The sequence below is a fragment of the Equus przewalskii genome, chromosome 4 (assembly GCF_037783145.1).
Source record: "Equus przewalskii isolate Varuska chromosome 4, EquPr2, whole genome shotgun sequence".
NCBI lineage: Eukaryota > Metazoa > Chordata > Mammalia > Perissodactyla > Equidae > Equus > Equus przewalskii.
The window spans coordinates 85,516,067-85,543,754 of NC_091834.1; the positions used below are offsets into that span (position 1 = coordinate 85,516,067).

Consider the following 27,688-nt stretch of genomic DNA (forward strand, 5'->3'; position numbering starts at 1 on the left):
CCTTATGGGAATAGTTAATAATTTGATGTCCATCAGAATGATTCTGTAGTATTAGTAGCTGGCACAAGCAGAAGCTTTGGAAAATTACGTTTGAAATTTCTAATCGGATTCAGCATTTAACAAGTGGAATTTCAAGTTTCTTAAATCAATTATTTTTGAGTTACCAAGCAGTCAAATTCTTATAAACATATTTTTCCTTTTGCATCACTGAGTCAACAGAAGCTGGAAAGTCCTTCTTTCACATATTCCATTCTTTAACTAAGCCTGAAGGTAAATTGCTTTAAAAAACCGTTTCCCAAACAGTTTTACATGAAGTTATGAGTAAATGAATAGAGGGGGCTCTACTGGCATTTGGGATGTACGTGTAATTAGAACCCTCAGTATTTCAAACATATAATTTACCAAAATTGAGGTTTTTAATTCTTAACTTTGAGTCCATTCTGTTGAAACAAGTGACCCTTGTTGGAAATATGTCAAGAATCAACTTTCTCAGGTTGACCTTTAGTTTGTTGGCCACTAAGTCAAAACAATGTTTATTCCCAGGCTTAAAAATGTCTGCCCGTCTTCAATCTGTTAAAACATCGAGGCAGAAAGCTGCACTGCCTTCTGCTGTGAAGAGCAGATGGCCCTCTCCCTTCTCGGCACGTCTTAGTTGGTTTCTTCCTAAGAGACGCTCCATCTCAGCTGCCCCCCGCTTCGCTGCGATACGAAGCATGTTGCGCCTCCTGCACGTCTTCCAGTTGTGAAGGAGGCAGAGAACCCTCTTTTTACAAGGAGGCAGATGAATATCAGTCTTTGAACTGACCTGACATTATTTTCTAGTACCAGCCTCCGTACTAGACACCAAGAACTGCTCCCAGTGCTCTCAATCACCATCCTTCAGAACTTAAAAGTGGTAACACAAGATTTGCAATCAGCTAGATTCCGGTGTGACCTTGAGCTAGCAAATTAACCTCTCTCCAAAATAACTATTTCACAGGGCTACTGTAATAAATAATTGAGATCATATATGAAAATACTTAGCACAAAGCCTGGCACATAGTTGCAAGTGTAGACACATGAAGCATATAATAATCCCTGGAACCTCAAATGAAGAAATGGACCCAAATCAACATTATCTGCCTCCAGCTGTTAACTCAGAAAATTTCATTTCCAAATGAATAACTACATCTATCAAAGACTTCGCTTTAAAGTCTACGTTCAGAACAAAATGTTACTTCAGGGATAATCTGTTAAGTATTTCCTAACAGGAGCTGACTATGTCTCGTTTGGAGAACTGAAGGAAGAAGGAAAGTTAGATAAATGAAAAGCATTTCAAAATAAATGAAGACAGGACAGTTACCTGATTATAGAACATTCAGATGATAATATAGTTACAAAACATACTTGTTTTTTCTAAGCTGGTTTAAAATTTGTTTCTGATCTTAAAGGACTAATTTTCTAATAATTGAATGACAAACCCTGCAGTATCTCATATTATCTATGAATATACTAAAAATGCCCATCAACTGTCTTTTTCTTTAATTCTATCTACTGTCGGGGCCTTACGTTTATTCCAGCAATACAAAAGGAGTGATGTACACAGCTCGCTCTCTCTGCATGTGAGAAAGCAGGAGCGAGAAGCAGTCCCCCAGCTGACTTAACTACGGAGACAGGACTTTCCCCCTTTGCCAGGAACTAACACTGTAGGAAAATTATGAGAAAATTTTAAGAAACCTTTTCTTATCTGCAAGTTATTTGACTGAAACCTGAGGTGCTGAACTTCAGCACAAAGGTGACTTTGGTGGAGGAAATTGGTGCCAAACTGGATCAGTTGTTTTCGTGTTACGTAAGAAGGAGAAAAAAAAAATTAACTGTTTATGCCTAAGCTTTAAATTTAAGATTATCTTATTACACCAAATGACGGAATTTCCAAACCTCAAACTTTGCTTTAGAGGTATATTTTCATGGACTATTATATGTACCCTCTCAAAACTGAATATAATTAAATATTAAATAATTCACCTTGCCAATTATATTTCAAACATACAAAGTTATTTTATTCACTGCGTCAGAAGTGAATTCTAGCTGAATTGTGGAAATGGTATTGTTAAATAATTAAAGATTTTTCTTTTTGAATAACATTTTCCTAATTAGTGCAGTATGAAAACCATAGAATATGCAGTAAAAACAAGAAAATAAAAATCACCAAATCACTCATAATTCTGTCATCTAGAGATAATCACTATTAGCATTTTGTTCTATTTCCTTATAATGGATGGTTATACACACATAACACACACACCAAAGAACCCATTATATATAATTGCATATTAATGTTTTATTACAGAAAATGTAAAATGTAAACAAAAGTAGACAGAGAGTATAATGAACCCCATGTACCCAACAACCCATGATGGCCAACCCATAAGTCCTCTTCCTCTTTCCCACTCATTTTATTTTAAAGCAAATTCCATGGGCTGGTCCCAGTGGCGCAGCGGGTAAGTTCACATGTTCTGCTTCAGCAGCCCAGGGTTTGCTGGTTCAGACGCTGGGTGCAGACATGGCATCGCTTGGCTTGCCACGCTGTGGTAGGCATCCCACATATAAAGCAGAGGAAGATGGGCACGGATGTTAGCTCAGGGCCAGGCTTCCTCAGCAAAAAGAGGAGGATTGGTGGCAGATGTTAGCTCAGGGCTAATCTTCCTCAAAAAACAAAAAGTAAAATAAAGCAAATTGCAGAAATTGTATCCTTTCATCCCTAAGTATTTCAATATGGATCTTTGAAAGATAAGGACATTTTTAACATAACCATTATCACATCTAAGCTAATTAACAATAATACTTTAATAATATGAAATACTCAGTGTTCAAATTTCCAATTGTCTCATAAATATTATAATTTATTTTTATGGTTTGTTTGAAGCAGGATCCAAATAAAGTTCACATACTGAAGTTGGTTGATTGTCTGTTAAATCTTTTCAAATATATATGGGTTCCCACCCTAATATTTTTTTCCTTGCAATTTATGTATTGAAGAAACCAAGTTGTTTGTCCTGTAGAAACTTGTCACAGCCGGGGTTTTTCTCATTGCATCTCCATGGTATACTTTCACATGTTCCTCTGTCTTCTGTATTTCTTACAGCTGTCTACAGGCTTTACCAGATTCAGATATTTTTCTTTGCAAGACTGCTTCATAGGTAGTGGTGTGTTTTGCCATTCACAGGTCCATAATGTGTAATAATCTCTCTCTCTCTTTTTCTTTTGGTGAGGAAGATTTGCTCTGAGCTAACACCCATTGCCAATCTTCTTTTTTTGCTGTGGAAGATTAGCCCTGAGCTAACATTTGTGCCAATCTTCCACTATTTTATACATGGGTCGCCACTGCAGCATGGCTTGACAAGTGGTGTAAGTGTGCACCTGGGGTCCAAACCTGTGAACCCAGGCCGCTGAAACAGAGCATGCTGGACTTAACTACTACACCACAGGACCAGCCCCTGTGTAATCTCTTTTTGTGTTACCTAGCCTCATGGGTTTAATAAACATCACAAAATAGTGATATTTTAATCTTGTTATTCCTTGAGCTGATTTTCTAGCATGTGCCAATGGTGGCCAAATAGGTGTTTTGTTATTTTGCTTCTGTATTCTATTTTTGTTTTTTAACTATCATTTGGAATCGTTAATTGAAACATATTCAGTGTGTTTCAATACATCTTATTTATTATTCTGATTAATGCTGAAGTTATCCCTATTTGGCCTGTGGTAGCATCTCCAAGTTGGCTCTACTTCTGACACGACCTTAGTAGTCCCTATTATTTGGTATGATAAGATGGTCTAGTCTCATCTTGTATATTTCCACATGGTAAAAAATCTATTTACATTTAAGACTTGAATACACATAAATATAATACAAAACCATAGGACAGAAAGTATTTATAATAGCAAAAGACTAGAAACAACCCAAATGTCCATTAATAGAGGACTGGTTGGACAAACTATGGTACATCCACACAATGGAGTTCTGTGCAATTATGAGATGGAGTTAGGACTCTCTAGATATACTTGTATGCATTGATCAATAGGATATATTTATAACTACAAAAGCAAGAGGGAGAAAAATGAGTCTAGGATGCCAACATGTACGTATAATGGATATAAATGTACATTTACATATATATAGACACACACATGTATACATACGTACACACATATACATGTCTGTATATATTTATAAATGTTTGCTTATATTAAAGCACAAACAATGGAAGGATAAATATCACAAAATAATAGCTACCTGTAAAAGGAGGAAAGGAATGAAGTAGGAGGGATGGTGCTAGAAACTAGACTTCTTTGAACTTATTTCATTTTGTAGATTTGACTTTGGACTCATGTAAATATTTTACAGAATTATAAAAATATTAATTTTAAAAAATGCAATTTCTAATTTTTTTTAAAGCCTAACCGTATTTCCAATTTGTGGGATACGGAGAACTATTTTAAATAACTTTAACACACAGTCATTTGACTACATATCCCTGGTGGGACATACCCTAAGGACAAAAAGAACTGCAAAAACCTTTTTTAACAGTTCTTGGTAACTGTCCTGGTGGTGGTGGTGTGGGTAGTGCTCTTCTGGGTCACAGGGACCAAGCAAATATTAATTATGGGATATTCTAATTCTATTGTGATCCGTGACCTTGAGAATCAGGATTCTCAGCATGAGAGGAAACTAACATTGATATAAAAGAGAAGAAGTTAGGTAAAAACCCTGTAATTCTGAATTTGAATTGGAAGTTAGTGATATAAACGTATGATGCATATGTATATGTATAGACATATTTCCTAGCTCCTTGTTCTCTGAAAAGACCCAGAAACAGTGATTAAGCCAGTAGCAACAAGCACCCTTGGTATTTATATTATGATCTGGCTGAGGCAGAAAGAATGTCTACACACATACATATATTTGATACATGTGTAATATCAGTTATTTAGCCATTCTTCTATTTCTGGACATTTAAATTGTTTCTAATTCTTTACAGTTATATATAATACTGCAACTAAGCATTTATGTACTTTTTCTTATTATTTTATTTTTTTAGAGATTGGCACCTGAGCTAATATCTGTTGCCAATTTCCTTTTCTTTTTTTTTTTCCCTTCTTCTCCTCTCCAAAGCCCCCAGTACATAGTTGTACGTTCTAGTTGTATGTCCTTCTGGCTCTGCTGTGTGGGACACCGCCTGAGCGTGGCCTGATGAGTGGTGCAATGTCTGTGCTCAGGAATCAAACCAGTGAAACCCTGGGCCGCCAAAGCGGAGTGCGTGAACGTAACCACTCAGCCGCAGGGCCAGCCCCCTTATTATTTCTTTAGTACAAATTCCTGTAAGTGGAATTACCCAGCCAGAGGGGAGGAATGTAGTTAAGATCTTGATTAGTATTGTCAAATAGACTCCAGAAAGGTTACACCAGCTTACAAAGGAGAGTGACCGCTTCATCTAATTTTTATAGATATTTTAGACATTTACATTGACATGTTTCTGCCAATTTTATCGAAGTCGGGTAGAGTCGTTCCTTTTTTTTTCTCTTTGATTTTCTTGTAGAGAAACATTAAAAATTAGGAATACCACATGAAAAAACTACATTGATGTAACATTTTCATATTTACATCATGAGTGAATAACTATATATCAACAAAGATTAGAATGACCTTATCAAACTAAATGTATTACTTATAATTAGTGCTTGGAATTGATAACACTTTAGTTGCAAACATATATATTGTGAATGTATTAAGATATTAATTTTTGTAGCTTTTTGGTAATTTAGTAGCTACTTCTGAAATTCCTGGGATTTCTACCTTTGCAGAACTCATTATATGTGAAACTTTATTTCCAGGCATAGTCTAGAAAGCTAGCTAACTTTGCAAACAATGCTTACATGTACTTTATATATACCATTCCATATGAATATGCAAGAAAGTTTAAAAAAAGTAGATTATAGATCAAAATCAGAGACTGTTAGAGCTAGAGGTTCTTAAAGATCATCTGGTCTAACCCCCTCACTTTATATTCACCGAAACTAAGGCAAAGGGTAGATGTGTCACTTCTTTGAGATCCCACAGCTAGCTAGTGACAGAGTGAGAGAAAACTCCAACTCTGATTCAATATAGCGTCCTCTCCAGGTGGCTTCTCAGACTTAGCAAAACTTGGAGGCAATTTGCGACAGTAAAAATAATTGTTGTGTTAGGGAAATGGGATTTGGGGTATCTTTCTTCAAAATTCTGTTGTTATGCTACCTTTTCAATTAAAAAAATCCATAGAAAATGGATCAGCAACTACATTATAAAATCAGGTAAAAGGGTACCTCTGTTATTTGGAATCTAGAAATAAATTATTCTGATGATTAGTAGGGATTGATAGCAATTATAATATACTGTATATGTATACATACACACACGTACGTACACGCTTACATACACGCATCTTTTTTTATTTTTTTATTATTTATTTATTTTTTTTTCTGCTTTATCTCCCCAAACCCCCCCTGTACACAGTTGTATATCTTAGTTGCAGGTCCTTCTAGTTGTGGGATATGGGACGCAGCCTCAACGTGGCCTGATGAATGGTGCCGTGTCTGCGCCCAGGATCCGAACCCTGGGCAGCCGCAGGGGAGCGCGTGAACTTAACCACTCATCCACAGAGCCGGCCCCCATACACGCATCTTATTGCAAGCACTTTGTTGGCATTATCTCACTGAATTCTAATAGTTTCAAGCACAGACAAGTTATGTGACTTCCCGCAGGTAATATCATGAGTGTCGGAGTCAGGGTTTGAAACTAGGCAGTTAGAGACACAGTGGATTGTTTGAAGTTTCAAGTCTTGATGGTCAATTTCATTGCTCTTGAGGGTTGCTGGTGGTCTGACTCTCCCCAGCTCCCTCCAGGGTCAAAGATTCCACCTTAGAAATCCATTCATTTGAACATGACGGAATTCCTTAGAGCAAAAATTTGTAGAAACGGTTCTTCTAAACCCTCATCTGCCCCTTACTAATTATGTGACTTTTCATTCCTCATCTGTGACGTGGGTATAATGATATCTACTTCATTGGATTGTTGGAGGATTAAATAAGATAAATTGTATCCATTTTTAGAAACCTGGCACCCAGTAAATGTTCAGTAAATAAACGCTATCATCAGCTATCCTTGTCATCATCTTCAATATTATTTATTTTGTTATCAACAACGTCATCATTCTGTCTTTCCTGTTGACCTCTTTTTAAATGCAAAAGCTCGAGGAAGGGGTAATACATTATCCAAGGGGCTGGCGACTCATCAGCTGCTTTGCTCCTGACAGGAGAGAGCAGGGGTAGCAAAGCATGCGGGAAGACAGGGTGACGTGGAAAAGAGAGGTGGGGGGACCCCAAAGACAACTTAGAGCAGAGTTTTACCCCCAGACTAGATGGGATAAGCTTACAGAACAAGTCGTTTGAAGTCCAGTGCTCTCACGTGGGATTGTGTAGTCTTTATGAGGTTTCCAGAGGGCCTGTTAGGGAATAAGGAAGGCCCCTATTCGCAGGCCGTGGACACAGACCGTCTGTCCCTGCCTAAGGCATCCCGTGCGCCATGGCCACCTGCCTGGCCATGCTGCAGTGGCGGAAGTGGGCAAATGGCCCTCAGCAAATGCTTCTGTTTACTGTGCCTGGAAACAGGCCTTTTGCCATGGAAAAATTTCTCGTTGTACTCATAGGTACAGGACACCTATTGCACAATCTGAAGGATCCTATTAAGACTTTTTGCTAACTTGTGTACATGGTGTGCTTCAAGGCTTGGGCTGTGTGCCATTTCTGAGGTGTCATTCCACCTTTTCTCAGGGGTAAAGTCTAAAGGTGGCCTGGAGGAGCATCCTCCCACTTTCCTCTAGAATTCTCCACTGGTCATGCATGCCCGAAGTCTTATTGTTTTATGCTACCAGCTTCTCCTTCAGGTCCACGTACTCTTGTGTTTCCAGTGTCTTATGTCTCACTTTTCGTTGTTATGAAAAGCACATAAGCACATGGTCAAATATAAAATGGTACAAAATGTTATTCAGTGAAAGGTAAACTCTTGTCCCGATCCCCAGTGCCACTGCCCAGAAGTAACCACTGTCTCTTCATTCCTTCAGAAAACATGGTGGAGTGTGTTTTCTGCGGCAGCCACTGTCCTGGGAGCTTAGGGGTAATGGCAAAGAGACAGATAAGATCCCCGCCTTCTAACAGGAGTTGTGGGCCACAAACAAGATCCATAAGCAAATTATCCCCTAGCATATTAGAAAGTGATAAATGCTAGGAACAGAAACAAGCAAGGGAGGGAGGTAGAGTGATCAGGATCACTGAGATGATATTTGAACAAAGTGCCGGAGGAGGAGAGGGAGGAGACACTGTGGGGAAAGAGCGTCCCAGACAGAGGGAAAGCATGTGCAAGCAAGGTTGGCCTGCTGTGGGGACAGGGTTTTAAATATTTATTTATAAAACGCTTATAAAGTATCCACCACAGGCCAGGCATTCCTCTGAGCACCTTATGTACACTAATTCTGTTAATCCTTGCAACAAGCCCAGGCACTCTTATTGCCCCCGTTGTAAAGGGAAACTGAGGCACAGAAGAGTTAGGAAAGTTGCCCAAAGAGCAAAGTTAGTGAGTAGTGAGACCTGGGCTTTAACACAGGCTGTCTGGCTCCCGAGCGCACGCCTTACCTGCTGCACTCTGCTGCCACACAGTAGGCAGGAGGCACTTGAGACGTGGGGCCATCCCAAGAGAGGGATGGGAGCCTGGAGGGCCTTGAACAGAGCAACGATGGGTTTCTTTCAGAAACTTCAAACGCATTTGCATGCATTTATGTTTATGTATATGTGTATGTGTGTGTGTCCTTCAGGTTCGTGCCCTCTTAGTAGATAATATGCTTAATGTTAAAATGTAAATCAGTTGTAATTTATGGGAAGGAGACAAAGATTTGATATTATGTATGCTTTAGTTAATGATAGCCTATCAAATAATATTTTGGGCATGGGTGATCTCTTCTATTTTTAAAAGCTTACATATACTTCTCCATTCTGGGACTCTGGCAGTACTTGTTTCTGATCGTGCTGCCCTAGGACAACAAATCGAGTATTGTGTGTTGTTTTTTTTTACAATCCAGTGGTTTTTAGTATATTCACAACATTTTACAACCATTGTCTAATTCCAGAACATTCCCATCACCCCAGAAAGAAATTCCACACCTGTTAGCAGTCACTCTCAATTCTTCCCCTCCCCCCACCCTCTGGAAGCCATTAATCTATTTTCTCTCTCTATGGACTTGCCCATTATGGACATTTCATATAAGTGGAGTTTATACAATATGTGGCCTTTTTTTTTTTTTAAAGATTTTATTTTTCCTTTTTCTCCCCAAAGCCCCCCAGTACATAGTTGTATATTCTTCATTGTGGGTCCTTCTAGTTGTGGCATGTGGGACGCTGCCTCAGCGTGGTTTGATGAGCAGTGCCATGTCCGCGCCCAGGATTCGAACCAACGAAACACTGGGCCGCCTGCAGCGGAGCACGCGAACTTAACCACTCGGCCACGGGGCCAGCCCCAACAATATGTGGCCTTTTATGACTAGCTTCTTTTGCCTAGCATAATGTTTTCAAGGTTCACCTGTGGTTGTAGTATGTATTAGCCTTTTATTCCTTTTTATGGCTGAATAATATTCCATTGTATGAATATTTTGTTTATCCATTCATCAGTTGATGAACATTTAGGCTGTTTCACCTTCTTGGCTATTATGAATAATGTTGCTGTGTACATTTGTGTACAGGTTTTTGCGTGAACACATGTTTTATAATTCTCTTGTGCACACCTAGTGGAATTGCTGAGTCTTACGGTGACTATGTTTAACTTATCAAATCATCTTTTGAGCACAGAGTATTGCATAGCACCTTGCTACTTCTAAGGGGAAAAATATAGGAACAAGCGGTTGTTTTAGCAAATGCCCTGTGCTGTCCTATGTATTTGAGAATGTGGCAGATTAGTGATGGTGCCTACTTCTTTGGGTTTAATGTGTCAGTACCTGAAGGTCATTGGCACTAAATGGATATATCATCTGTGTAGATCCTACTTTTTGTGACCCCCTCTATCAGTTAGATGGAGAGTGACCATGAGGAAGTTGACCTTGAAGTAACTGGAGGGCTTTGGCTTGAGCAACCCAGTCTCTCCAGGTACCCCTAAGAGTACCACAGACAGAGCCAGTCTGGGGAATCGAAGGCTTTGAGAAGATTACACAGTTCTCTAAGAATAATATTACTGATAATGGAAACCCCAACTTTTTAGCATTCACTACATGCCTAGCAAAATGCTAAATGCTTTACAGCCTTTTTTCTAGACATGTACTCTTCAATATGCTAGCCACCGGCCACCCATGCTTGAAATGTGGTTACTTTGAGTCGAGATAAGCCATATGTATAAAACACACATGGGATTTCAAGGGCTTAGTACAAAAAAGAGAATGTAAAATATCTCATTAATATTTTTTATATGTTGAAATGATATTTTCAATATAAGTAAAACATATTACTAAAATTCATTTCACCTGTTTCTTTATGCTTTTCTTAATGGGATTACTAGAAAATTTTAAATTATATATTTGACTCACATTTGCAGCTTGCATTATATTTCCATTGGACAGCACTTGTTCTAGACTATTCTTCGAGTAATTTGATCAGCTGGATGGTATTATCATCCCCACATTATGGGTGAGGAAATTGAGGCTTAGAGAACTTAAGTAAATTGCCTGTGATCATACAGCTGTGGCTTAAGCACAGATCTGTCTCCAAGCCCAAATTCTTACCCCTTATTCCATACTGTCTTCCCATAGTCCGGAAATATAACCCACGTGATGCAGAAATGGTTACGATCATTAGCTATGGCAAAAAGCTGCTTTCACGTCTTCATTGTAGAGTACAGGAAAAATTGTCCATGTCATTCTGTAAGGTAGAATTTAGGTTGTAGTTGGGGAAAATTGCCTATGGGGGAGTTTCTTAAATACTAACTCATTGTTTGTAACGGTTTGGAGCTCACTCGCCAGGGATAGAAAGTAGACGAAACTACTTCAGAAGTCACTTTCACGCCTGTGATCCTGTCCTACGATTCACGTCAGATTCACAGGTCAGTCGCTGCTGTAACACTCAGAGGGGGAGCGAGGAGAGTGAGAGGAATTAGTGCTTCGGTTTTGTCCTTTTTTCCTGTAAAATGTAAGGCTTTAATTTCATCCCATTTCATTTGAGTTTGTGAAAACCTCAATGGGACATTCTTCATAGCAATGCTGCCCTCTTTTAAGTTGCAACAGGGAGAAGAAGGCAGAACTATTTAGGAGAAAAAGAGTCATTCCACTTCTTTTTTTCTCCTTACTTCCTTAAACCATTCTGTAAAATACATGTTTTGACTCAGTCATGTCTTTCTTTTCCTGAGACATCAGTGTTCGTCACTCTAAAAGAATTCTCATATGTGCATATTAATCCTAGCTATTACTATATTTTAAATACTATGACTTAATTTTATTCTCATTTTACATGTACTTATGTATAACATGTATCATGTGTATAATTGACCGATTTAATTTCAACGACCAAAGGGGAAGCCCAGGTTAGGACACTAGTTCCTTGAGCTGTTTTTCCAAGATAGGAAGGATTGAGATAATTGGGAATTATTGTTTGCCTCAGGCTCTCATGCCAAATTTTAAACCCTCTCATATTCTTAGGGGCTAGAAATGTTGCTGACAGTTGTTAAGCAAAATCACACACACTTTTTTCTTTCCCCCCCACTACAAATTTACAGCATACCAAGAAACGTGGCAACCTGACTCCTAAAAGTTTAAGTGCTGCTCAAAAATCAAAATATAAGAAGCTAAAAAGTCTCTAGGTGTGTATGCACGATGTTTTTTTATTCTTATTTTTTAATTCAGAGTCAAAATTTAGTGCCCTTAAATTAGGTTCACTTTGGTTTAAATAGCTACATGGAAAATAAATTCCAGCATTTGTTTTTTGTTTAGTCATCCTTCCTTAAAATTCCTTAGTGGTTTCAAATGTTCTTCAGATGAGAAGACAATGAACTATAGAAAGAAGAAGTCAGAAAGATAGGATGGTATTGGGAAAGGTATATGGAGCTGGGAATCAGATGACCCGAATTCTAGTTGTGTTTCAACAATAAATTAGCAACAAAGCCTTGGGGAATTTAAGTTCCACAAACATTTATTAGACACCTACTATGTTCAAGGCATTATAGTAAGTGATGTCGGAGATACAAAGACAAATAAGATATGGATCCTTAAGGAACTTATCGCTTAGTAACAAAAGAACATATTCACAAAACCATGGTGTAATATGGTACAGAATGTGTGGGTAATGGAGTAGAATTTATGGGCGCACAAAAGGAAGTGAGCTTAACTCCAGCCAGGGAGCTTGAGGATGACTTCGTGAAGAAAGTGATGTTTGGGGTGGTCCAAGAAGTATGGGCAGGATTTCTGGGTGGGGCTGAAGAGTGTTTTCAACAGAAGGTTCAAGGAAGGGGAGACAATGTGAGCAAAGGTATACGGTAAGAAAGTGCAGAGCTGGTTCAGGAAACTTGTTAGACAGGAAGGCACAGTTAATTCTAAGTAATAATGGGAGATAAGTTTTGACCCCTAGATTAGAATCAGATTGTGGTAGAGCTTGAATTTCATTCCAAAGAATTTTGACCTTATTGTTGGGGTGGAGGCAGCAAAGATAAAGAGCAGACCCACGAATAATCCACTTTGCTTGGATGACTGCTGACAGCACTGAGTGGTATGAGTGGAGAGCAGAAAGATAGAAGGCTGGGAGATCATTTAGAAAATCGTTATGGTAAGGTTTGGACAATGGGAATGGATAGACAAGGCAGATACAAGAGACATTTTGGAGGGAGAATTGACAGGGTTTGGTGTTGATTAGTTCTGAGATGCAAAAGATGACTGAGATTTTGAATACTGATGATTCAGAGAATGGAGATGCTGAGAAGGTAGGAGGTTTGCCAGGAAAGACACTGAGTTTGGTTTTGAGCATATTTAGTCTGTTCTGAACACATCAGCTAATCACATGAAACACAATCAGTTCTTGACTCTTCTCTTTCCAAAACCCTTTAATACCTTCCCGTCCTACTCAAAATAAAAGAAAAATCCTTACAATGACCGATAAAGCCTTCCATGTCCTGGCTGCCTGCTTTCCCTTTGATCTTATCTCCTTCCATGCCCCCATCTTCCCAATGGATGGGAGCAACCTGGCCCCCTTGCTGTTTCTCAAAGACTGCCCATCTTAAATCTGCCTCAGGGTCTATCTTGGTGTTTTTTCTGCCTGAAACCCTCTTTCCTCAGACAATGCTCACACCTCACTGCCTCACTTTCTTCAGCTCTTACTGAAGTGCCACCTTTTAAGAAGGGCCTTTCCTGGTCATCCTACGTAAAAACAGCAACCACCAACCCCCCTTGTCACTTTCCCCTCTCCCCACTTTACTGTCCGCCATTGTGAACATCTTTTCATCATCTGACATACTATGTACTTACTTGTTTATTATCACAGCCTGGAAATTGAAGCTGTAAAAAAAAATTAATAATGTAATTATCCAATGTTTTCAAGGGTGCAGTGAGGTTTGTCACTCTCACACACCATTCTTGGGACTGTACATTGATATAATCCCTTTGAAAAGCAATTTGGCAGTAAACACGAAGAGTCATAAAATGTTGATGAACTGGAACATTTTATATTTTGAAAATTCTGAAAATCAATTCTAAGAAGATAATCTAAAATATGCAGGAAAAGGTATATTGATGTGATATTTATAATAAAAAATTGGAAAGATTCTAAACATCTAACAATATAAGGAGATAGTTAAGTAAATTATTGTTCATTTACTCAATGATATACTGTTCACATGTTAAAAGGTTAATTATGAAAACTTGGTTAGCAACAAGGGAAATGCTTTTGAGACCATGTCGTATTTAAAAGCACAGGATTCACAATTGTGTGGACAGTATGATTTCAGTTATCTTTAAATATGCATAGGAGAAAAGACTAGGAGGAAATTAACCCAAATGCTGATGTTAAATGCATTAGGCTAATGGGATTATAGGTGGTTTATTTTTTCTAAATCCTTCAAATTTTCTGTATTTAGGTTATCTGCTTTCTGTAATGTGGTTATTTTATGTTTAAAATAATGTATATTTTTAATAATCAAAAGAAACTGCTTCTACAACTCCACTTACCCTCTAGACTGCATTGTCGGGTACCAATGGGAAATGGAAGTAGCCTGGCCAGTGGAACCCCCCTTCAGGACAGAGGGCCACCCGACAGCCATGGCTGGTCCTACAGCACGTTAGTCCTCCATTAGTCCCCCAAGCCTCAGCTCCCCCACCTCCTCGTTCCTGACTCCTTCCTCTTCTCTACTTGCCTGCATAAATTCAGGCTGTGTCCTGATTATGATGGTCACAATCATGAAACGAGGAAGGCGGAAAGAGCACAGCTTGCCCCATGGGTCTTAAAATATTTACAAGCATGGACTGAGGCTAAGCCACCTTGTCCATGTCTCCCCCTATTTTTTCATTTTCTCTTATTTTAGCTACCTCTTCCCCCATTGGTAGACCCTTAGGGTTCCCACTTTGCTCTTTTCCACTGTGCTTATCACCATCTGATATATTATGTATTTACTTGTTTATTATCACAGCTTAGAAACTGAAGTGGTTAATAAAAAAAGAAAGAATCCAATGTCTATCTACTAAGTGTCAGTTAAGCTCGTTCTATATAGTACCTCATTTTATCCGTACAAGCCAGCAAAATAGGTGTTACCCACATTTTAGGGATGAGGAAACCGAGGCTTGGAGAGGTTAAACAATTTGCCCAAGTTCACTTACCAGGGAGGTTACCAAGTTGGAATTTAAACCCTTATCTTTCTGACCTCAGATCCTATGCCCTGAGCCTGTACATTCACGAACACACAGTAACTATTAAGATAACCTAAGCTGATTTATTATATAGATGTTGCTCAAGTGAAGTAAATAGTTGAATACCAAATAATTTGACCTGAAATTCTCAATTGATACCACTTGTCTTTGCATCAGAATTTACTAGCTCATTGCTTTGGATTTTTCCTGTGTATGTCTAGAGTGTTTCAATAACTATTTGAGACCCTAAAATTAGCAATTTGAAGTATTTTAACCATTTTGATTATCTGCAGTAGCTAAGTATGTAGTTATTAACTAAAATAATGTTGTGTGTGTGTGAGGAAGATTGGCCCTGAACTAACATCTGTTGCCAATCTTCCTCTTTTTTTTTCTCCCCAAAGCTCCAGTACATAGTTGTGTATCCTAGTTGTAAGTCATTCTGGTTCCTCTATGTGGGATGCCACCACAGCACGGCTTGATGAGTGGTGCATAGCTCCACGCCCAGGATCCAAACTGGCGAACCCCAGGCCACCAAAGTGGAGCGTGAGAACTTAACCACTCAGCCACAGGGCCAGCCCCTAATTTTATCTGTTTTGATTAATGGTCTAATTGAAGGATTTAAAAGCTCCCCCTTAGGTCCAACAGCAACTTTTTTTATAAAACAAAACCCTTACTTATTAAATATTAAGTTAGGTCCTTTCCATTGGTTATTTGCACTTAATAATTGAGACTATTATAGAAGACATGTAAGATGTCAAAAGGAATATAAAATCCAGTTATGACTAATACTAATTTGGAGGAAATTTCTAACAAAAAGAGATTTTTCCATTTAATAGCCCATTTATTTCAAGCAATAGCTTAGTAAAGATTCTAAGCAAATTCGTTGTAATGAGATTGAAGGAATTGAATAGAATTTTCCAAGAAATGTTGCTCATAGTGTTCACCACTATAACAGCTCAACAGTGTTCTTTCTTGTATGCCTTCTTTGGCTAAAGTCCTTTGTAGAAAACCCTTTCAGGGGCCAGCCCTGTAGCCGAGTGGTTAAGTTCGCACACTCTGCTTCTGCGTCCCAGAGTTTCCCCAGTTCGGATCCTGGGCGTGGACATGGTACCACTTGTCAGGCCACACTGAGGCGGCTTCCCACATAGCACAACCAGAGGCACTCACAACTAGAATATACAACTATGTACTGGGGACTTTGGGGAGAAGAATGAAAGAAAATGAAGATTGGCAACAGTTGTTAGCTCAGGTGCCAATCTTTAAAAAAAAGATATGTTTGTAAAAAAAAAAAAGAAAGAAAACTCTTTCAGCTCCTGACATAGACATGAGAAGCCATAACATGATCGTCCTCATCGTAGCTAACATTTTTGGAAACTTGCTATGAGTCAGACTTTGCTACATACTGCACTTGATTATTTCAATTTAATGTTCAGAATCCAAAAAAATAGGCACTATTGTTACACTCATTTTATAGATAGATAAACTGAGGCAAAGAAGTAGTAAGTAAATTATTCAAGAGACAGTATTTAAAATTAAACACAAGATATGTAACATTGGTTGTTTTGCCTTCTCTGTGATCTGAGAAAATAACTTTTTTAAAGGGAATGTCAAGTTCGACTTTATAATTTTTATGTTAAAAGGAAAAGTGAAAGGTTTTCGAATTGCTGTGGCTGTTACGCCAGTGATCAATTCCACTGGCGAAGTCGTTCAGTGAGAGTTGAAATTTTAGATCTAGAAAGTCTGAGAGAGTATGTTTTTCTTGGAATAGTCTGTGCTTCCCTCACAACCCTTTTCCCCATCAGCCTGTGCTGTAATCGTCCCTTCACTGTAAGAATATTTTCAGCCCTGAGAGTATTTAACTGGTGGAGCTGTCCTTGGTCTGAGAGGTCAGAGAAGAACAGCTTCTCCTGGGGTCTCTGATTTCTCACAAAGTTGCTGCTCTTCTCACTTGATTTGTAGAAATCTGCCAGCCTGTTATGTAGAAGAGATTGGGAGAATTCTTAGGAGAGGCTATGAAAACTCTAAATACTTCATTAGGGTACATTTAAATTTTTCTCACCATTTAAGAGGAGCTTTCCCACTTTAGATCAGGAAATGGGGAACCTGGAGTTCACTTACTTGGTAAAATAGTTTTGAATATCTACTTTGTGCATAATACAGTTCTAAACACCACAAAAAGATAAAGATAAGTTCCTTCCCTCAAAGACTTTACATTCCAGTCCTAAGAGTCCAAGAACCCAGGGTCATAAAGAGATGGACGAGAAGCCAATAGAGTGCCATGGACGTCAAGAGTTAGAAGTCTAAGACAGGGTAATGCAGGAGGAGGAAGGATGCTAAAGTAGTGAGGGGGGATTCAGGGGAGAGAGGAAATTTCACATAGGCCTTGAAGAGGAGGAAACTAGCCATGGAACAAAGTGTATAGTTTAACCTAAAAATGAAATAAACAAAAACTGTATGTGTATATTAAATGCAGAAAGAAAGAGCTGGAAGGTACCTAGTAAATTGGGAGAAGGTGAATGCAGTCAACAGGTGGTGGAAGAGGGGAGCGAAGGGCTAGAATTCATAGGGACTTTCAGTTTTTACTATATATCTTCTATATTGTTTGAATATTTTTCCAAAGAGAATGTAGTCGTGCATTATTTTGTATAATTAAAAAATACAAAATTTACAAAAAGAATGAGTAGGCTTGGGTTTGTCGGGCAAAAAGAAGACATTCTAGGTGAGAACAGCTTGAGGCAATACTCGAAGGCCAAAGGTACAGGGTGTGTTTGGGGAACAGGGAGTGGATGAGTGGACCAGCACAGAAAGGATATAGTAGGAGTGTAGATTGGGGTTGGTGGAGAAAGGCTGTGAATGCAAGACCTCGGAGTGTGAGCCTTTCTTCTTTGAGCAGAAGCAATGAAGAGCCTTTGAAGGATTTGGTTCAGGGTTGGTTAATCTAGCTGCACAAGGATTAATTTATTAGTGAGCATACTTGAAGACCCAGCAAAGTTGGATGATATGATTTCAAATTGACCTATCTTGCATACCATGAAAGCCCATGGAAATGTCTCCTGTAGGAACTCCAGCAAGAAAGCCTCTGACTTAGGCAAACATGTGGTTAGACTTTTCAGGAACCACTGAAAGACAGAACTGCTGTCAAACGCAGTTGGGGAGCAGCCACACATACTTGATCCACAGTATCACACTCCCCGTAAATCTTTGTGTAACGTTTGACATCTATGATGAATAATTCAAATGTAGGAGGGAGATTTCGATCCCCAGCATATCAGAAATGACTGAGTCAAGTTTGCAAAAGTTGGGTAAAAATTACTTGATTTTAAAAGTGAAAATCAGATATATTCTTAATATGGTATTTGTTTTAATTTGTCCTTTCCTTGGTTGAATTGGAGAAATCAATATTTTCTTTAAACTTATGTTTATAATTATAGCATTATTCAAAGACTATATGTGTACACATCATATTTTATTCATATACACACACACTCACACAACAGACACAGTGTAACAAAAATCTATAACTACCTGGGACTGGAGAAGTAACACTCCTACAAGCAATTTTGCAGGAAACATTAAATCTAATATGAGGAAAAATACTGTAGCTGGTTGAATCTTGAGTCATGCATTGTGACTCATTTTAAATGATTGGATTCTGGGTGAGATGAATTTCTTTATTGACCAAAAAGTGGAAAAGGGTCACATCAGAATCCCAGAATGATGATGTGAGTTAGATTCTGACAAACATGGTCTTCATCTACTGCAAATTATCTTATAACGAGAAGTGATGTCTGCGGAAGAAACCGACAATGGCATTTAGTTTTCAGTTTTCACTTTCCTTCTTCCTCAGACTTTGGAGACTTTTAATCTCCATCTTTCCCCCCACCAGCCCCCTCCACTCTGTCTGTCCTTTTTCAGAGAGGCAGATGGAATTCTTAAGAGGCAAAACTGAATTTCCCTGCCTGGTGAGGGGAAAACAAATAGCAGGGGACAAGAAAGATTCAAAAAAGCTGTACAAATTCCGTGGAAAGAAAGATTCCTGATTTCATGTGTTGCGTTTTCCTCAGAACCCCTGCTCTGTTCTTAATCCTTCTTTATTCTTTACAATTACTTTGTGGCACCTCTTCCCATCACAAGGATGAGGGCAGCATGAGGCAACTGACCTCCACGTGTCGGGAGAAAGCAGAATGCAAGATGATCCTGTGCCTTACGTGGTTAGATACACTCATACAAATTTTAGGAAGGCAGTCTTTGGAATAAAAAAATGATCCTTAAAAAAATAATCTTCTAGATCCGAAAAAAAAATCTTCTGATCAGTTTAATGTAGTTCTTAACACTGATTCTATCAACTCAATCCAGTAAATATGTACTACTATCTGCCAAATTAAATTAAAATAATTCACATAGTCCTGATAGCATTACTAATCAACAGTTACAGAAGAAGTACAGAATCTCGGCTTCTGGTACAATTCAGACAGGGGAAATGTGGTCTCTGCCTCTCTCCTCTCTGTTTCAGTCTCTCTTTGTCTCTTGTTCCCAGTCTGCCTTTCTGCCTGATAAGTGGGTACCCTATATGAATCTTCATCTGGGAAACAGTACATTGTTTTAATTTCATCTGAGGAAGTCTGAAATCTCAAAGCTGGGAAACACTTCTTCCTGAGCTTGATGTTCTCCTACACATGGAAAGAAGAGGGAGCTTCTATGAATGACAACAGCTTAAGCAGAGGCTGAGAAAGGATATTTATGACTGCAGAGGAGAGCGAGAGGATCATTCTCAGCAGAAAGTTGGGAGCTGATTTTGCAATGACACAAAACTTTTTAAAGGGAGGAAGGAATAGAAATTGGTGAAGAATTGATACACTAAGATAATTCTGAGAGAAATTAGGAATAGCTAGAGAGGAAATATTTTGGAACATAATAATAATAATAACCACCCTTAGTTTATCTATTTGTTCATCAGTGTTTTTGAGATGAATCTTACAAAACTATGCAAAAACATAAATATCACTCTGCTGATGCTATTACAGATTCCCGAAAGCAAAGGAACAAATACCCCATTCATTCCAAGTTGACATCAGTTTCTCTATGGTTTGTGACCTAAAATGACTTGGAGAACTTACCGTCTTTAATTCACTTCTGTTTTTCGCCCAAGTTCGAGAATAAACATTTAAGTTTTTATATATCTAATATTTTTATTAAATTTAATTTTATTAAACTATATAAATATTGTGGATACTTACAGCCTATATATTTATAATCTACTTATATGAGATAATTATTAAAATATATAATTAATAGTTTTCTTAAATAGTCATACATTTTCATTTATTAAAGTACTTGCTCATGAAAATACTATCTTTTCATTAACTGTTTTAAAATACTTTAATATTTTGCTTTTGTGTTATTAAAAATGTTTTATTTTATGAATTTTTTTAAAAAAAGATTTACATAGGAGGCCAGCCCCATGGCATTGTGGTTAAGTTTGGCACACCCCTCTTTGGCAGGCCTGGTTTGGTTCCTGTGGGCGGACCTACACCACTCATTGGTGGCCATGCTGAGGTGGCAACCCACATACAAAATAGAGGAAGACTGGCACAGATGTTACCCCAGGCTGAATTTTCTTCAGGAAAAAAAAAAAGATTTATGTGTTTTTTTCTTTTTCTAACCAACAACTAAATTTAGAGGTTCTGTCTTAGGTCACAGATGATCCTTGTTTGTACAAAAAGTTTATATTTTGAGGGGCTATAGAGACTTCTTGTCCTTTAAGCCTTATTAAAAGTTTTTGTCAATTGTTTCCTAACATCCCTCATATTAGCTCGCCAGAAATAAGCAAAAATAAAGCTTGGACTGTGTCAAAAAAATTCACTGGCCCACATTCATCCTTCTTCAGTAGAGTTTACTCAATAGTGTTCCCCATCCACTGTGCCAGCCAACGGAAACAGCTAGTTGTTGTGTGAAATGAAGAATAACTGGAAACATGGTGCCGGTTTCTTTTCCTGCAAGTAACAATTCATCCATTTAACATTCTTTTGGCGTTCTTGAATTCTGTGCTAGACAGTGTTGTGTTCACTGTTCAGTTGAGGCCAATCAGAGAAATGTTAACCTTCTATCCTGGCCTGACCCTCCCAATGTGAAACAGTGATGGCCAACCGATGGCTTGGCACCTCTACCTAAAGTTACTTCCATGTGGCGCTCGCAGCTTTGTGTAGGTGAATGGACATCAAGCTGGAGAATGCTAGGCTGGGAGGGATAATAATTATAATAACAGATAAAATTTCCAGCTGTTATGATCCCTACTCTGTAGATAAACAAAGCTCAGGAAGGTTAAGTAACTTGCCCAAGGTCACGCTGCCAGCAAGCTGTAGAACAGGCTGTCTGGTTCTAGCACTTTTCGTCTATACCATACACCACAATATGCTTTTATCTTTTATGGCCAAGTACACCATTGATTTTGTAAATATTCCATACACGTATACAAAGATTGTATATTCTTTTTACGTAAGGTATAAATTTATGTTTTTTATGCTATATACTAATTACACACATATACTCACATATGCATGCGTGTATAATAAGCTTATGGGTATCATTATAGTCTTTTATATTCTTGCTCATTTTTAATTTCATATTTTATCAAATTCTGAAAGAGGTATATTAAAATCTACTACTGTGGTTATCATTTCATCAAATTCTGCTTGTCTTTCTAGTGGTTTTGGTTTTTAAAAATTTTGTGCTATGTTTTTTAGTGCATACTAGCTGACTATTATATTTTTTTGTGTTTGTATCTATACCACAGGAAATTGAGCTGGCTGCATATAAAATGATACCCAAATAATAATGGCTTAAATAAAAATGTATTTTTCTCAAACATAAAAGATACCTGATGGTGAGAAGTTCAGGGCTGATATAGTGGCTCCATGGTCATCTGGAATGCAAGGTCCGTTTGTCTTTCTGCTCTGCCAAATTTAGTATGTGGTGCCCATTCTACAAGTCGTGGTTGCAAGATGGCTGCTGCATCTCCAGCCACAACATACATATTCCAGTCAAGAAGGAGGAAAAACACGTTCAGAAAGGAGTAGCTTCCAGATGAATTAGACTTCAACAAGCCCCACCCACTAACCTCTGCTTACAACTTATACTCTACCTCCAATTGTAAAAGAGGAAGGGAAAATTGTTTTTATCTGGACACATTGCTGTGCCAAATTAAATTGAGGTTTTGTTAGCAAGGGTGAGGAGGAATAGACATTACATAGGTATCAGCAGTCTCTGCCACAGTGCCTTTAATCATTGCACCCTCTTCCTATTTTATGCTTCTGTCCTTGAATTCGATATTAGTATTGCCACTCCTGCTTTTGGATTTGCCTGACATATATCTGCCCAACCACTTATTTTCAACCTTTCTTTGTCACTTTATTTGAAGTGAGTTTCTTATACATAGCTTAATTTTGTTTTTTTTAAGCCCCATCTGAAAGTTTGTCCTTTGAAAGGGAAATTGGACTCATTCAACTTTTTAGCAGTAGCTGATATATTTATTTTTATTCTTTCCTTTTAATTTTTATTACTTATTATACTTCATTGTTGTTTCCTTTTCCCCCCTTTTCCTTAGGTTGACTGGCTTGATTCTTTTTAAAAGTTATTTTCCCCCTCTGTTAAGTTGAAAGTTTTCCTATGAAGCGCTCACTTCTCTTAAATAAACAAATGCTTTTTCTGACTGAATAACCATATCCCTGTATCTCAGAGATTCCGTGTGAATACGCTGAGGAAGAAATGCAGTTTATTTCTTCAATAGTGAGGTAGGGTCATTGGCACCACGTAATATTTAAGGAGATTTATTTTGCTCACTCCCTTCAACGTCACGTGTAGACGCACTTATGCGGAGCTGGAAATGAGCCCCGTTTTGACTGAGGGCCACTCCTGTGTGCTGCGCTCTCTAGATTCCTTTCAGAGCCTGGCTGTTGAAGGAAAAAGGAAGGCTATCATCTTGGACTCTAAAAGTCCACATGGGAATGAATCATGATAAGTATTCGTCCTTACATTTCTCTAAGTCTTTTCTGAATGCAAAACAAGTTATCACGGGTGATAAAGCAAATACGACAATGAGTAACACTCTGTTACCCTTTGTGGCTTGCTATCCCTAACGCACTTGTTTTAAAAGAGGTTTTGAAACCTTTTTCCATGGTGGGCTTGAGTTCCACAAAGTTTGTTATAGTTCTGTGAGGAACTTGCATATGAAATTTAGCTTTAGATTACTTGGTGAAATTATTAAGCTTTTTTTGATACTTTAGAATTTATATGAATATATTACTTCTGAAAGGAGCCTTTTTTCTCTCATCTGGCTCCAAATTATACCTTCCACTTCATGCCACAGCAGTATACTTGTTCCCAAGAGCAATCAAGGATCCTGAAATTAAGCGAATGGTACAAGTGTTACCATCTAGGTAGGAATTTTGCTGTTTTTACCATGGAGAACAATAGGAAAGAAAAAACCAAAGTTTTGTTAAAGCCATATAACTTCTACTCAACCACACCAATCTAATTTATTACTTTTTAAAAAATTATTATTATTTTAGGTCACCTATGGGTATGATTTGGCTACAAACTGGTATTGATAAACCTTAAAGTAATCATTCTATACAGCAAACTATTTGCACTCTGAAAAATTTTTAATTTGTATATATAGAAAATAAATTGAATAAATAACCAATTACATACAAGAAACTCCCCACCTTGAAACATTTGGGTTGTAATATTTGTCACTGGGGCTCTCTCTCCCTTTCTTATCAAGAATAGAGTGGGTCATTCTCTCATTCTGCCACTTGCTGTATTGTTGGGGCAAATGGACAAAGATTCAGTTCTGTTGTTGGAAACGCCTTGCTTCTCAATACCACTATTTTCCTGCCGCATTTTAGGCAAAGGGAGGAAGGCATGGTGTCATAGGAAGAGAAAAATTAATAAATTTAAAATCTGCCTCTTCCTCTTCTTCTTAAGTACTTTTCCTCCAGCATTGACCATGAAAGGGGCTGGCCTCAGAGGAGAAGTGGGAGAGATTTAAGAGTGAGAAAGAAAAGTGTCTGATGAAAATAAAATTATTTTAGGAAAAAATATATAAAGAAACATGCTAGATTTGAACATTAAAGTTTTTTGGCGTATAATGTGAGTTTAATTTTACTGGCTACTAATATCGATTAAAAATGAGGCTTTACAAGATTGGCCATATGTTGAAGCTGGATGACGGTTCATAAAGGTGGAAGTTGGGTACATTTTTATTATTCTTTCTACCTTTTGGTATATTTAAACCTCCCATAACAAAAAGTTTTAAAAAGAAAATGAATTTAAAACAGTTTTTGAAAGAAAACTGTTCTGGATTGGTTAATTCTGACAAAGAGATTCCTCTTTTTATGCCCCTTGAAAAGAGTGTCATAAATTTGTTCATCAATGGAGTTCAAAACTGGTCTGGATTCGTTCTGTCAACAAAACGCTTCAATATATACCCTGTATATAACTCCTGCAGTTGACACTCTATGATTGAACTTGGAAAAAAATAGGCTTGCATAGCTTTCATGAATTAATTGAAAATACCGAAATTTAAAATTTTCAGTGAGACATGACAATACTTACCAGAAACAAGTCATCAGTTCTCTAGTTATTTTTACTTTCATGTTATTCGGACCCAGAGTATTAAACAGGGAATCAGAAATCTCTAAAAGCTAATTCCTAGAGTAAGACAACTTACTTTATGTCTTAGTGTCTCCATTTTTTTCCTCCAGCTAAGTGAGAAAAAACCCTGTGACCAAACTTTATATCTTCCAGAACATTTGAGGAATAACCATGTTGGAAAGAAGATTTTTCTAATGTATCATATAGAATTTTGTTAATACACAGAGATTGTCTTCTTCGCTAAGAACAAATAGAAAATAAAGACGAATAAATGAATCATACTAAAAGGCTGGTTCATAGTGTCATCTCTTTGTAAAATTTCTCATATAAGGTGCCATGTTTTCCACTTTCTTCTCAGCTGGCCTGGGCTTAGAGCAATGATCTGCCACTCTCATGTATCAAGTATGTGCTAGAATGCAGAAGTATGCATAATCCTTGTCCAGGGTACAATTTGAGTGCGCTGATGTAGCACAAGAAAGGCTCCGAACTCTGTGGGTTACAAAGGCATTGGCCTCCGGGAGCCCTGAGTAGTAGATGTGACCATGGCATGCTTTGCGACGTTTTTGATTGGTTTGTTTAGATTTCATTCAATTTTTAAGGTAACTATGGGGTAAAAGGCACTAAGGGACATTTCACACAGTATCAGGAAGTTGTGGGGTGGTTTGCTACTCAGTTGAAATTAAATCCTGAGAAATAAAACTCCTAAAGGAATTGAATATAGGGGAGAAGGGAAGATAATACCTTATCATTCAAAATCACCTAGATATTTACTAAATGCCTCTTCTGCTGATTTTTTACATTTCAGTAGCTAGCAAATCTTGGTTTACAAAGTGCTTTCACATACATTATCTTATTTGATCCTTCCAACAAGCCAGTGAGGTCAATGGGGCAATCTTAAAATGAGGAAATTGCATCTCAGAGACTTAAGTGCTTTCTAAAGGTCTAATCCCCAGCTGAATGGGGCAGGGGGCACAGAAACTACCAGGTCTCCAGACACCATCTTGTGGCCATTCCCTGCTGACCACTCAGTATTGTGCTCCTCCTTTCTGTGTTAGTGCTGGGGAGGATTCAAAAGGAGTATGGACATGACATCTGCCCTCAGTGAGTCTGTGATCTAGACGAGAAAATGCAAGTTTTACGTAATGAAACAAGCAGAGAATTATTCAGTGGTAAACTATATGAAAGGGGCTACAAATACAATGAAACCTGGATTATTTTAATTGGAAAATAAGGTGCTATAAATTCTACCCAAGCCCTGAAAAATGTTTGCAGGTGCACAAGAATATTGGTCAACTGAATATTTTTCTCAAGTCTTTCGGCCAGGCAATGTTTTCCTGGAGAAGTCCCATGATTAATTATTGACGGAGGAAAGCTTGTCAAGGAGAAAGGGAAAGACAACATCATCTTATACCTTATCATATACTCGCAGGTACAATCTTGCACAGCCCTGCAGTGACACATGGTTGCTTGCAAGAGCCGATTCTTGAACTGTTGAATTCTTATTGATCTCTGCTGTGCCTCAGACTGAGAAGTGGAAGCTTGTGGGAGCTAGTCCTGGCCCTGCACATCTTTGTTAGGTCCTCTAGGCCATCGACGGAGGCCACCAACCCAATCACCTTCTTGCCTCCTTCTATTTACCTAATTGCAAAGGGAAAAAAGGGGAGGAGTCCAATTTTTTAAAGAAAACTTCCTGAGGACAGGAGAATGGACACATTTGTTCTACACTCAGAGGGACTGTGGACTTCAAGGGTCTGCAGGGACTCTGTGATCACTTTTATTCTCTGATGTCCTAATGCTCAAACCTAAAACTTTCCAAACCCATATTTGTTTCAGAAGCAAAATTCTGTTTAAAATACCTGTTCTTTCTTTTTCATCAGAGCAAGCCTGTCCTCAGAGACAGCTGCAGACCAGTCACTATTTCTTCTTCTCTGTGTCTTCCCCGCTGAGTGGCATATTGCCTGGGAGGCCCCATGGGGACTTCCAAAACCATCAATGAGTGACTGGCAGCAATCTCTTAAAACAAATGCACATGGCCGGCCAGGTTCACCAGAATTATGGACATTCCTGTGTAGTCTTCTTCAAAATGCTAATTTGCTCAAGTGCCCATTGGAATAGGCCAGCATGTGTGAATCTATGGTTTAATCTTGCTTGCCACCAGAGAAGAGTCAAGACAGCAGTCACAGGCTGGCAGTCATGCTGGAGTCGCTCCTTGAGCATCAGTGCATGCCTACTTGAGAAGAGGAGAGGGCGGTGGGAGAAATCGGGTGGGAGTTCAGAATGCAACCATGATGGTCTGTGAGTAAATGTGAGGGTGCACTTTGGAGGCACTGTCAACAGCACCAACAACAGTGCTCACTTACACTGAGCACTCAAGTGCAAATATGATCACAGTTCTGACTCCGAAACCCAAGCAGATAACCACTACCACTGGATCAGCCATGTCTTCAAGGATGCATCCTTTCAATTACCTTTCCCAGAGTGGCAATGGATTTATGCTGAGTCACTCAAGCTTTTATTTCATCCAGTGGTTGTGAACATGGACTCTGGAATCAGCTCTGTCACGTACTATCTGGGTGACCTTGGGACGGTTACTTAGAGATTCTCCATGACTTTGATTTCTCATATATGAAATGGTGATAATTATACCAGCTATCCCATAAAGCTGTTACGAGGAGTAAATGAGTTCAGACATGTGAAGAGCTTAGAACATTGCCTGGCACATATTATGTACTGTGTAAGTGTTAGCTATTTTCATTCATTCATTCCTCTAATATTAATCTAAAATCTCTGCTCTGGACACAGCTAGGTGTCGAGAAGTAAAAGCAAAAAGACACAGTAGGTGCCCTCAGTGGGTTTTCACTCTATTATAGGCTTGTGTTTTCTTTGTCTTTATCTAGCACAACAGTTGGGAGGTACTCAATAAATGTTTTTGAATATATGATTGGACTGGGGAAATGGGCAAGTATACTGATAATTTCAGTTAAACAACTATAGTTAACAATGCCTGGCATATAGTAAGAGCCTGGGACCATATAAACACAATTAGCTATTTTAATTATTAACTTAGTAGAATAAATGCTGAGACTGAGTGTGTGGACTGGAGG

At 38.3% G+C, this 27,688-nt stretch overlaps 1 protein-coding gene and 1 long non-coding RNA gene across 20 annotated transcripts in view; both read left to right on the forward strand.

Annotated features, from left to right (window-relative positions):
* The window catches only part of MKLN1 (muskelin 1), a 312,898-nt gene that overhangs the window by 26,965 nt on the left and 258,245 nt on the right, over positions 1-27,688 (forward strand). The window lies entirely within an intron of this gene.
* On the forward strand, positions 10,676-13,172 carry LOC139083069 (uncharacterized). The gene is made up of 2 exons (XR_011539578.1): positions 10,676-11,149; positions 11,819-13,172. It is a non-coding gene; the product is annotated as an uncharacterized lncRNA (long non-coding RNA).